This window comes from Trachypithecus francoisi, unplaced genomic scaffold (assembly GCF_009764315.1).
Source record: "Trachypithecus francoisi isolate TF-2019V2 unplaced genomic scaffold, Tfra_2.0 Lachesis_group21, whole genome shotgun sequence".
NCBI classification, from domain to species: Eukaryota; Metazoa; Chordata; class Mammalia; order Primates; family Cercopithecidae; genus Trachypithecus; species Trachypithecus francoisi.
Genome location: NW_022681467.1, coordinates 40,171,759 through 40,181,660, shown reverse-complemented (window position 1 = coordinate 40,181,660; position 9,902 = coordinate 40,171,759).

Here is a 9,902-nt window from a genome sequence, read left to right as displayed (position 1 = left end):
TAGGGCTGAGCTGCGAAGGAGGGATCTAGGTTGGAAGTAGGCCCGGGGAAGAGAAAGAAAGGGGGACAGTGAGGCCAGGGGGAGGTCTTGGGCCGCGAGTACTGCTTGTGCCTCAGTTTATCTCTTTGTAACCTCAGATGGGGACCGTGCGAGGAGGAAACGGGGCCTGAGGTGGTGGCTTGGTAGACTGGGTTTTTGTTTTTGTTTTTGTTTCGAGACAGAATCTCACTCTGTCGCCCAGGCTGGAGTACAGCGGCACAATCTCCGTCACTGCAACCTCTGCCCGCTGGGTTCGAGCGATTCTCATGCGTCAGTCTCCCGAGTAGCTGGGATTATGGGCCGGTGCCACCACGCCCGGCTAATTTTTGTATTTTTAGGAGAGACAAGGTTTCACCATGTTGGCCAGTCTGGTCTCGAACTCCGACCTCAGCTGATCCATCCGCCTGGGCCTCCCAAAATGCTGGGATTACAGGCGTGAGCCACCACTCCCTGCCAAGACTGGGAATATTTGAAGACAAGAAAACTCATGTGGGAGGGGTGGCAGATTCCTCTCTTTTATAGTCTGAAGGGGTGGTGTGTCAAAGAGTGAATAAATTGGTTTCTTTGATGGATAATTAGATCACCAGATTTAACTTCAATATGAGGAATAATTTATTTTTCCTTGTGTCTAGCAATCACACTTCTTGGAATAACTGCGGAAATGCTGAAACCCGAGCACAAAGGATATTCATTACTTCATTTTTGTAAAAGCAAAAGAGTTGCGATCAGTCTAAATATCAGGGGCTGGGTGCGATGGCTCACACCTGTCATCCTGAAACTGCCTTTGCGAAGAATAATAACTGAGATATCAGACCTAACTGACCCCGTCTTGCTTCTAACCCCTAAGCTGTCCTGTTCATTCTGGGTATAGGCTAAACTAACTTTTTTTTTTTTTTTTTTTTTTTTTTGAGGCGGAGTTTCGCTCTTGTTGCCCAAGCTGGAGTGCAATGGCACCAACTTGGCTCACCACAACGTCCACCTCCCGAGTTCAATCGATTCTGCTGCCTCAGCCTCCTGAGGAGCTGGGATTACAAGCATGCACCACCACGCCCGGCTAATTTTTTGTATTTGTAGGAGAGACGGGGTTTCTCCGTGTTGGTCAGGCTGGTCTGGAACTCCCTGCCTCAGGTGATCCGCCCACCTCGGCCTCCCAGAGTGCTGGGTTTATAGGTGTGAGCCACCGCGCCCAGCCAGGCCAAACTAGCTTTGGGAAAGAATTTAGTGTGTCGTTTAAATAATAGCCCTTTCCAGAAAGCTAAACTGTTCTTGTAAAACAAATGAAAGGCCACAGGACACCAGCCACCAAGCCAAAATGAGAAGGGCTGGAGTTCTAACTATTACCTGTCATTATTCTTATTCTAGAGGTCACAAGATTTTTCTATTTTGGTTTTTTGAGACAATGTCTTGCTCTATCGCCCAGGCTGGAATGCAGTGGCACGATCTTGGCTCATTGCAATCTCTGCTTCGCAGGTTCAAGCAATTCTCATGCCTCAGCCTCCCCAGTAGCTGGGATTACAGGGACCCACCACCACGCTGGCTAATTTTTGTATTTTTATTAGAGACGGGGTTTTACCATGTTGGCCAGGCTGGTCTTGAACCCCTGACCTCAAGTGATCCGCCTGCCTCAGCCTCCCAAAGTGCTAGGATCACAGATGTGAGCCACTGTGCCCGGCCCCTAATTACTCTTGAAGTAAAATCACTGCTGTGAACCTAAGATCAGCCTTTTGAGATGTCTTTTCAGGTTTTTGCATTTCTAACAACCAGATGTCCACACTGGAACTGCCAACCAATTCTGTGGCCCCCATCCAGGAACTGACTCAGCAGAAGAGAACAGCTTTGACTCTGCAATGTCTTTTTTTTTTTTTTTTTTGAGACGGAGTCTTGCTCTGTCACCCAGGCTGGAGTGCAGTGGCATGATCTCAGCTCACTGCAAGCTCTGACTCCCGTGTTCACGCCATTCTCCTGCCTCAGCCTCTCGAGTAGGTGGGACTACAGGCGCCCACAACCACGCCTGGCTAATTTTTCGTGTTTTTAGTAGAGACGGGGTTTCACCGTGTTAGCCAGGATGGTCTCGATCTCCTGACCTCGTGATCCACCCACCTTGGCCTCCCAAAGTGCTGGCATTACAAGCATGAGCCACCACGCCCGGCACCTCTCTGCAATTACATCCTCCAGCCGAGCAATCAGTAATCCCGATTCATTGGCCCCCTACCCACCAAATTATCCTTAAAAGCTCTGATCCTTGAGTTTTCGGGGAGGATGATTTGAGTAATAACAAAACTCAGGGCTCCCGCACAGCAGGCTCTGTGTGAATTACTTTGTCTTTTGTAATTCCCCCTTCTTGATTAATCGGCTCTGTCTAGGCAGCGTGCAAGGTGAACCCCTTGGGCAGTTACAATCCCAGCACTTTGGTAGGCTGAGGCGGGCAGATTGCTTGAGCCCAGGAGTTCAAGACCAGCTTGGGCAACGTAGTGAGAGACCTTACCTCTACAGAAAAATAAAAAACTTAGCCAGGTATGGTGGTATGCACCTGTAGTCCCAGCTACTCGGGAGGCTGAGGTGGGAGGATCCCTTGAGCCTAAGAGGCGGAGGTTGCAGTCAGCAGAGACTGTGCCCTGTGCCACTGCACTGCAACCTGAGTGCAGAGGGACACCCTGTCTCAAAAAAAAAAAAAAAAAAAAAGCCAGGCATGGTGGCTCACACCTGTAATCCCAGCACTTTGGGAGGCCAAGGCAGGCAGATCATGAGGTCAGGAGACCAAGACCATCCTGGCCAATGTGGTGAAGCCCTGTCTCTACTAAAAATACAAAGATTAGCCGGACATGGCAACACGCTCCTGTAGTCCATCTACTTGGGAGACTGAGGCAGGAGAATTGCTTAAACCTGGGAGGCAGAGGCTGCAGTGAGCGGAGATCGCACCACTGCACCCCAGCCTATATGACAGAGCAAGACTCCCGTCTCAAACAAACAAACAAACAAAAAGTCTATCCTTAGGGAATTGAGGAACTAAATTATACAACCAAAAAATAAAATAGATTACCACAGCAAGAATTAAGACTGACCAAGGTAGATATAGATATAGATACAGTTTAGACACAGAGCTGTCTTCAAGCTATGTAACCAGCCAGTGGGTTTACCTTGCCTGCTACCTAGACAGAGGGAACTTATCAAGACAGGGGAGTTGCAATAAAGAGTAACTCACACAGAGCCGGCTGTGCTGGAGACCAGAGTTTTATTGTTACTCAAATCAGTCTCCCTGAGCATTCGGGGATCAGAGTTTTTTATTTGTGTGTTTGTTTTGAGATGGTGTCTGTTGCCCAGGCTGGAGTGCAATGGCACAATCTCCACTCCCTGCAGCCTGTGCCTCCCCAGTTCAAGTGATTCTCCTGCCTCAGTCTCCGCTCTGGAGTAGCTGGGACTACAGACATGCGCCACCACACCTAGTTAATTTTTGTATTTTTTTAGTAGGGACGGGGGTTTCACCATGTTGGCCAGGCTGGACTCAAATTCCTAACCTCAAGTGATCCACCTGCCTCAGCCTCCCAAAGTACTAGGATTACAGGCATGAGCCACTGCTCCAGGCTGGGGATCAGAGTTTTTAAGGATAATTTGGTGGGTAGGGGGAAGCCAGTGAGCAAGGAGTGCTGATTGGTCAGGTAGGAGATGAAATCATGGGAAGCTGAAGCTGTCCTCTTGCATTGAGTCAGTTCCTGGGTGCGGGCCACAAGATCAGATGAGCTGGTTTATCAATCTGTGTGGTGCCAGCTGATCCATCAAGTTCAGGGTCTGCAAATTATCTCAAGCGCTGATCTTAGGAAAGGTTTAGGGAAGGTCAGAATCTTGTAGCCTCCAGCTGCATGACTGCTAAACCATACTTTCTAATCTTGTGGCTAATTTGTTAGTCCAACAAAGTCAGTCTATTACCCAGGCAAGAGGAAGGTTTGTTTTGGGAAGGGGCTGTTATCATCTTTGTTTTACACTATAAGCTAAGATCCTCCCAAAGTTAGTTCAGCTTACACCCAGGAAGGAACAAGGACAGCTTAAAGGTTAGAACGAAGATGGAGTTAGATCTTTTTCACTGTCTCAGTCATAATTTTGCAAAGGCGGTTTCAGCTATATATATGGCAGTAGTCTCTGAACTAGTCCTGCCATTGCTTCTACTATACCTCAACCCTAACCCATCCCTCCTCCAGTCTTTATTCCAATCAGCAGCCAGAATGATCCTTTTGAAAGGTAAACACGGCCGGGCACAGTGGCTCATGCCTGTAATCCCAACACTTTGGGAGGCCGAGGCGGGTGGATCACGAGGTCAAGAGTACAAGAACACCCTGGCCAACATGGTGAAACCACGTCTCTACTAAAAATACAAAAATTAGCCAGGCATGGTGGCACGCGCCTGTAGTCCCAGCTACTCAGGAGGCTGAGGCAGGAGAATTGCTTGAACCCGGGAGGCGGAGGTTGCAGTGAGCCGAGCGAGATCGCGCCACTGTACTCCAGCCTGGCAACAGAGTGAGACTCTGTCTCAAAAAAATAAATACATAAAATAAAATGTAAACTGTCAGGCCTCTGAGCCCAAGCCAAGCCATCGCATCCCCTGTGACTTGCACGTATACACCCAGATGGCCTGAAGTAACTGAAGAATCACAAAAGAAGTGCAAATGGCCTGCCCTGCCTTAACTGATGACATTCCACCACAAAAGAAGTGAAAATGGCCCGTCCTTGCCTTAAGTGATGACATTACCTTGTGAAATTCCCTTTCCTGGCTCAGAAAGCTCCCCCACTAAGCACCTTGTGACCTCCACTCCTGTCCACCAGAGAACAACCCCCCTTTGACTGTAATTTTCCGTTACCTACCCAACTCCTATAAAACGGCCGTACCCTTATCTCCCTTTGCTGACTCTCTGTTTGGACTCAGCCTGCCTGCACCCAAGTGAAATAAACAGCCTTGTTGCTCACACAAAGCCTGTTGGTGGTTTCTTCACACGGATGCGCATGACATAAACATGATTGGCACGATGGCTGGAAGCTTTTTTTTGAAACTCCATCTCAAAAAAAAAGTAAACATGACCATGTCCCTCACCTGCTCAAAAGCTTTCAACTGTTTCCCCATTACATTTAGAATAAGATCTAGAGTTGCTGTCACCATCAACAAGGCTGGAAGTGAACTGCCCCCTGAATACTTGTCCAACCTCATCTCTCACCATTTTCCCTCTAAGCTGTCACCATTGGAGGGTATCCACGTTCTTGGCGTCTTGAACAAATAATTACAAAGCAAGAAGAAATGAAAGGATTTATTGAAAATGAAAGTACAGGCTGAGCACGGTGGCTCACGCCTATAATCCCAGCACTTTGGGAGGCTGAGGCACGTGGATCACGAGGTCAGCAGTTCGAGACCAGCCTGGCCAACATGGTGAAACCGCGTCTCCACTGAAAACACAAAAATTAGCTGGGCGTGGTGGCGCACACCTGTAATCCTAGCTACTCAGGAGGCTGAGGCAGGAGAATTGCTTGAACCTGGGAGGTGGAGGTTGCAGTGAGCCGAGTTCGAGCCACTATACTCCAGCCTGGGCCACAGAGCAAGACTCCAGCTCACCAATACACTCCACAGTGTGGGAGGGGGCCCAAGCATAGGGGCTCAAGGGCCCCTGTTACAGAATTTTTGGGAGTTTACCCTCTACTTGGGACACGCCCTATGTAAATGAAGAGGATGAGGTAGAGTTACAAAGTCATTTACTCGGCCTACACCCTATGGAGAGGATATTTCCTGTCATAGCTGAAGTGTGAATCGGCCTTTTGTTCCCTGCCTCCAGACCCTGTTTGCCTGCCGCAAAGCATGCTTTCAGCTCAGGGCTGCTCTTCCTCCAGGTATCTTTATGGTTTGCTTCCTCACTTCACTCATGTCTGGGCCCCAGTGTCAAGCCCTCTAAAAGACCTGCCCAGACTACTCTTGAAAATAGTAGGGCTGGGCGCAGTGGCTCATTCCTGTAATCCCAGCACTTTGGAAAGCCTAGGTGCGCGGATCACTTGAGGTCACATGTTCAAGACCGGCCTGGCTAACATGGCGAAACCCTGTCTCTACTAAAAATACAAAAATAAGCCAGGCATGGTGGTATGTGCCTGTAATTTCAGCTACTGGGGAGGCTGAGGCATGAGTATTGTGTGATACCTTACCTTGTTTTAATATGAATAGACTCTCCCTTAGCTGAGAAAGCCAGAGGGACTCCATTTGACTCCTTCATTTGTAAGACATCAAGGGCTCCTTACCCACCCCCTTCCTCAAGGACTTAACTTGTGCAAGCTGACTCCCAGCACACCAAAGAGTGCAATTAACTGATAAGGTACTGTGGCAAGCTATGTCCACAGTTCTAGGAATTCGCCCGGGTGATAGTACTCTAAAGCCCCCGCGTTTGTGTCCAGCAGATAGCACCCAGAGCCCCCGCACCTATCACCTTGTGATGAATTTAATGGCCCTGCACCTGGAACTGTTTGTTTTCCTGTAACCATTTGTCTTTTTAACTTTTTTTTACCTGTTTTTACTTCTGTGAGATTGCTTCAGCTCGATTCCCCCTCCCCTTTCCAAACCAAAGTATAAAAGAAAATCCAGCCCTTTCTTCGGGGCTGAGAGAATTTTGAGCGCTAGCCGTCTCTCGGTCGCCGGCTAATAAAGGACTCCTGAATTCGTCTCAAAGTGTGGCATTTCTCCATAACTCCCTTGGTTACAACAATTACTTCAACCCAGGAGGCTGAGGTTGCAGTGACGTGAGATCATGCTGCTGCACTCCAGCCTGGGTGACGGAGTGAGACCCTGTCTCAAAAAATAATAATAATTAAAATTAAAAAAAGAAAAAATAGACCCCCACCAACTCTGTGTTCTCCCTTCTTTTTTCACAGCTTTTTGTCTGTCTGACTGTTATGTTATATATGTGTGTGTTTGTTGCTTGTCTTTTTCCCCTACAGCAGAAGATCTTTTAAGGCTGGGCACTTTGTTTTGTTCTCTTACTATTTTCTCATCACTGGCAACAGTGCCTGACACATAGTAATAGCTTGGTAAATATTTATTGAATGAACAGATAAGTTAAGTGAAAAAAAAAGCGGCGGGTGGATCACCTGAGGTCAGGAATTCAAGACGAGCGTGGCCAACGTGGTGAAAACCTGTCTCTACTATAAATACGAAAAAAATTTAGCCAGGCGTGGTGGTGGGCACTTGTAATCCTAGCTACTCCGGAGGCTGAGGCAGGACAATCACTTGAACTCAGTAGGCGGAGGTTGCAGTGAGCCGAGACTGTGCCACTGCACTCCAGCCTGGGCGACAGAGTAAGACTCCATCTCAAAAAAAGAAAAGAATGCCATCACATGTAAAAAGGAGTGATGGGTAATAATGTTGGCATATGCATATTCCAGTAGGAACTCTGGAAGGAGATCTGGGAGATGAGGGTGGGGAAAGGGTGGGAAGGCCACTTCATTTTCACAGGGTGCTCCTTTATGCAGTATTTTATAACCAAGTACATGTGTTATCTTTTCAACAACATATGGGGGGAAAATAACCCAGGGTTTTTCACTCGCGTCCCTGTGAAGAGACCACCAAAGAGGCTTTGTGTGAGCAACATAGCTGTTTATTTCACCTGGGTGCAGGTGGGCTGAGTCTGAAAAGAGAGTCAGTGAAGGGAGATAAGGGTGGGGCCGTTTTATAGGATTTGGGTAGGTAAAGGAAGTCAAAGGGGGGTTGTTCTCTGGCGGGCAGGAGTGGGGGTCACAAGGTGTTCAGTGGGGGAGCTTTTTGAGCCAGGATGAGCCAGGAAAAGGAATTTCACAAGATAATATCATCCCTTAAGGCAAGGATCGGCCATTTTCACTTCTTTTGTGGTGGAATGTCATCGGTTAAGGCGAGGCAGGGCATTTGCACTTCTTTTGTGATTCTTCAGTTACTTCAGGCCATCTGGGCGTATACGTGCAAGTCACAGGGGATGCCATGGCTTGGCTTGGGCTCAGAGGCCTGACAGGCACCTGTAATCCTAGCTACTCCAGAGGCTGAGGCAGAACAATCACTTGAACTCAGTAGGCGGAGGTTGCAGTGAGCCGAGACTGTGCCACTGCACTCCAGCCTGAGCGACAGAGTAAGACTCCGTCTCAAAAAAAAAAAAAAAAGAATGCCATCACGTGTAAAAAGGAGTGATGGGTGATAATGTTGGCATATGCATATTCCAGTAGGAACTCTGGAAGGAGATCTGGGAGATGAGGGTGGGGAAACGGTGGGAAGGACACTTCATTTTCACAGTGTGCTCCTTTATGCAGTATTTTATAACCAAGTACATGCGTTATCTTTTCAACAACATATGGGGGAAACCTAGGTTTTTTCACTCGCGTCCCTGTGAAGAGACCACCAAACAGGTTTTGTGTGAGCAACAAGGCTGTTTATTTCACTTGGGTGCAGGCGGGCTGCGTCCGAAAAGAGATTCAGCGAAGGGAGATAGGGGTGGGGCCGTTTTATAGGATTTGGGTAGGTAGGTAAAGGAAAATTACAGTCAAAGAGGGTTGTTCTCTAGTGGGCAGGGGCAGGGTCACAAGGTGCTCAGCGGGGGAGCTTTTGAGCCAGGATGAGCCAGGAGAAGGAATTTCACAAGGTAATGTCATCAGTTAAGGCAGGAACAGGCCATTTTCACTTTTGTGGTAGAATGTCATCAGTTAAGGCAGGAACCTACCATCTGGATGTGTAGGTGCAGGTCACAGGGGATATGATGGCTTAGCTTGGGCTCAGAGGCCTGACAGGTTTGACAACGGATATGTAAAGATGGGAGGAGCTGCCTTGGGTGGCAGTGAGTCCCCTACCCTAGAAGAGATGTTGCTGAGGGGTTCCTGCCTGAGGTGGGAGATTGGAGTAGATGATCTCGAAGATCTGCTCTCCTCCCTTTGGCCAAGTAGAGGTGACACACTCAACCAGTTAGGGCCAGAAACACTAAGAGATGGGTGGGATCCTACATTTGGGAGGACAAATGCTTACAGGTTAGAAAGTGAAAAACTGTTCAGCTGACAGGTAGACCTAATGTTTCTAATGGAACATAAACAGTGATCACGGAATATAAACAAAGATCAGACAAGACCACCATGTAGTTGGAACAAGACACAGACAAAGCCACTCTGGTACCACAAATAGGACTCAACATCTTCCAATTCTGACTAATATGAGTGGGTTTTGCTTCTCTTCCAAGAACAAATCTAGCCTTGTTTTAATCCTTCTACCTCCCGGATAAAAATGTGTAAGATAACTAATCACTGAATTGCCTCTACTCCTTGACTGTGTCCAATCCAAAACTGTTCTCCACTTCCTTAAACTCTCCTTAGATTTAGTTACCCAGCATAAACCCAAATCCTAAAATAAGTTATCCCCAGTTACCTCTTACCAAGATACCCTATGTTTTCTTTGGTATGTGTTCTCTCTTTCTGAACAAGCTAAATAAACCTAATTCTTTTTGACTACAGGTATGTTTCTGGTAGAATTTGATCTATAAAATTTATCACAGTCTTAGCTCTCTTAAGTCCAGACCAACAATACTCAGACAGAAAGAAGCAAGAATGTTAAGGGCTCCCTGGAAAGTGCAGTGTTCCTGAAGCAACCTGACTTGAACTGGTATTTGTGTATGTGCGGTGAGGAGAGGGATCTGGGAAAAGAGAGGTAGGAATTATTAAATGTGAGTAGTTTTCTTTCTTCTTTCATCAACATTTTTCATGGCCTTGGGCACACTTTGAGCCTCATTCCATTTCTGTAAAAGATGAATTTGGAATACATTTTCAAGGAATCCAGGAAATAACATCCCCAAATATGCCACACTGGTATGATGATTGCTCTGTCCATGAGAACCGCACAT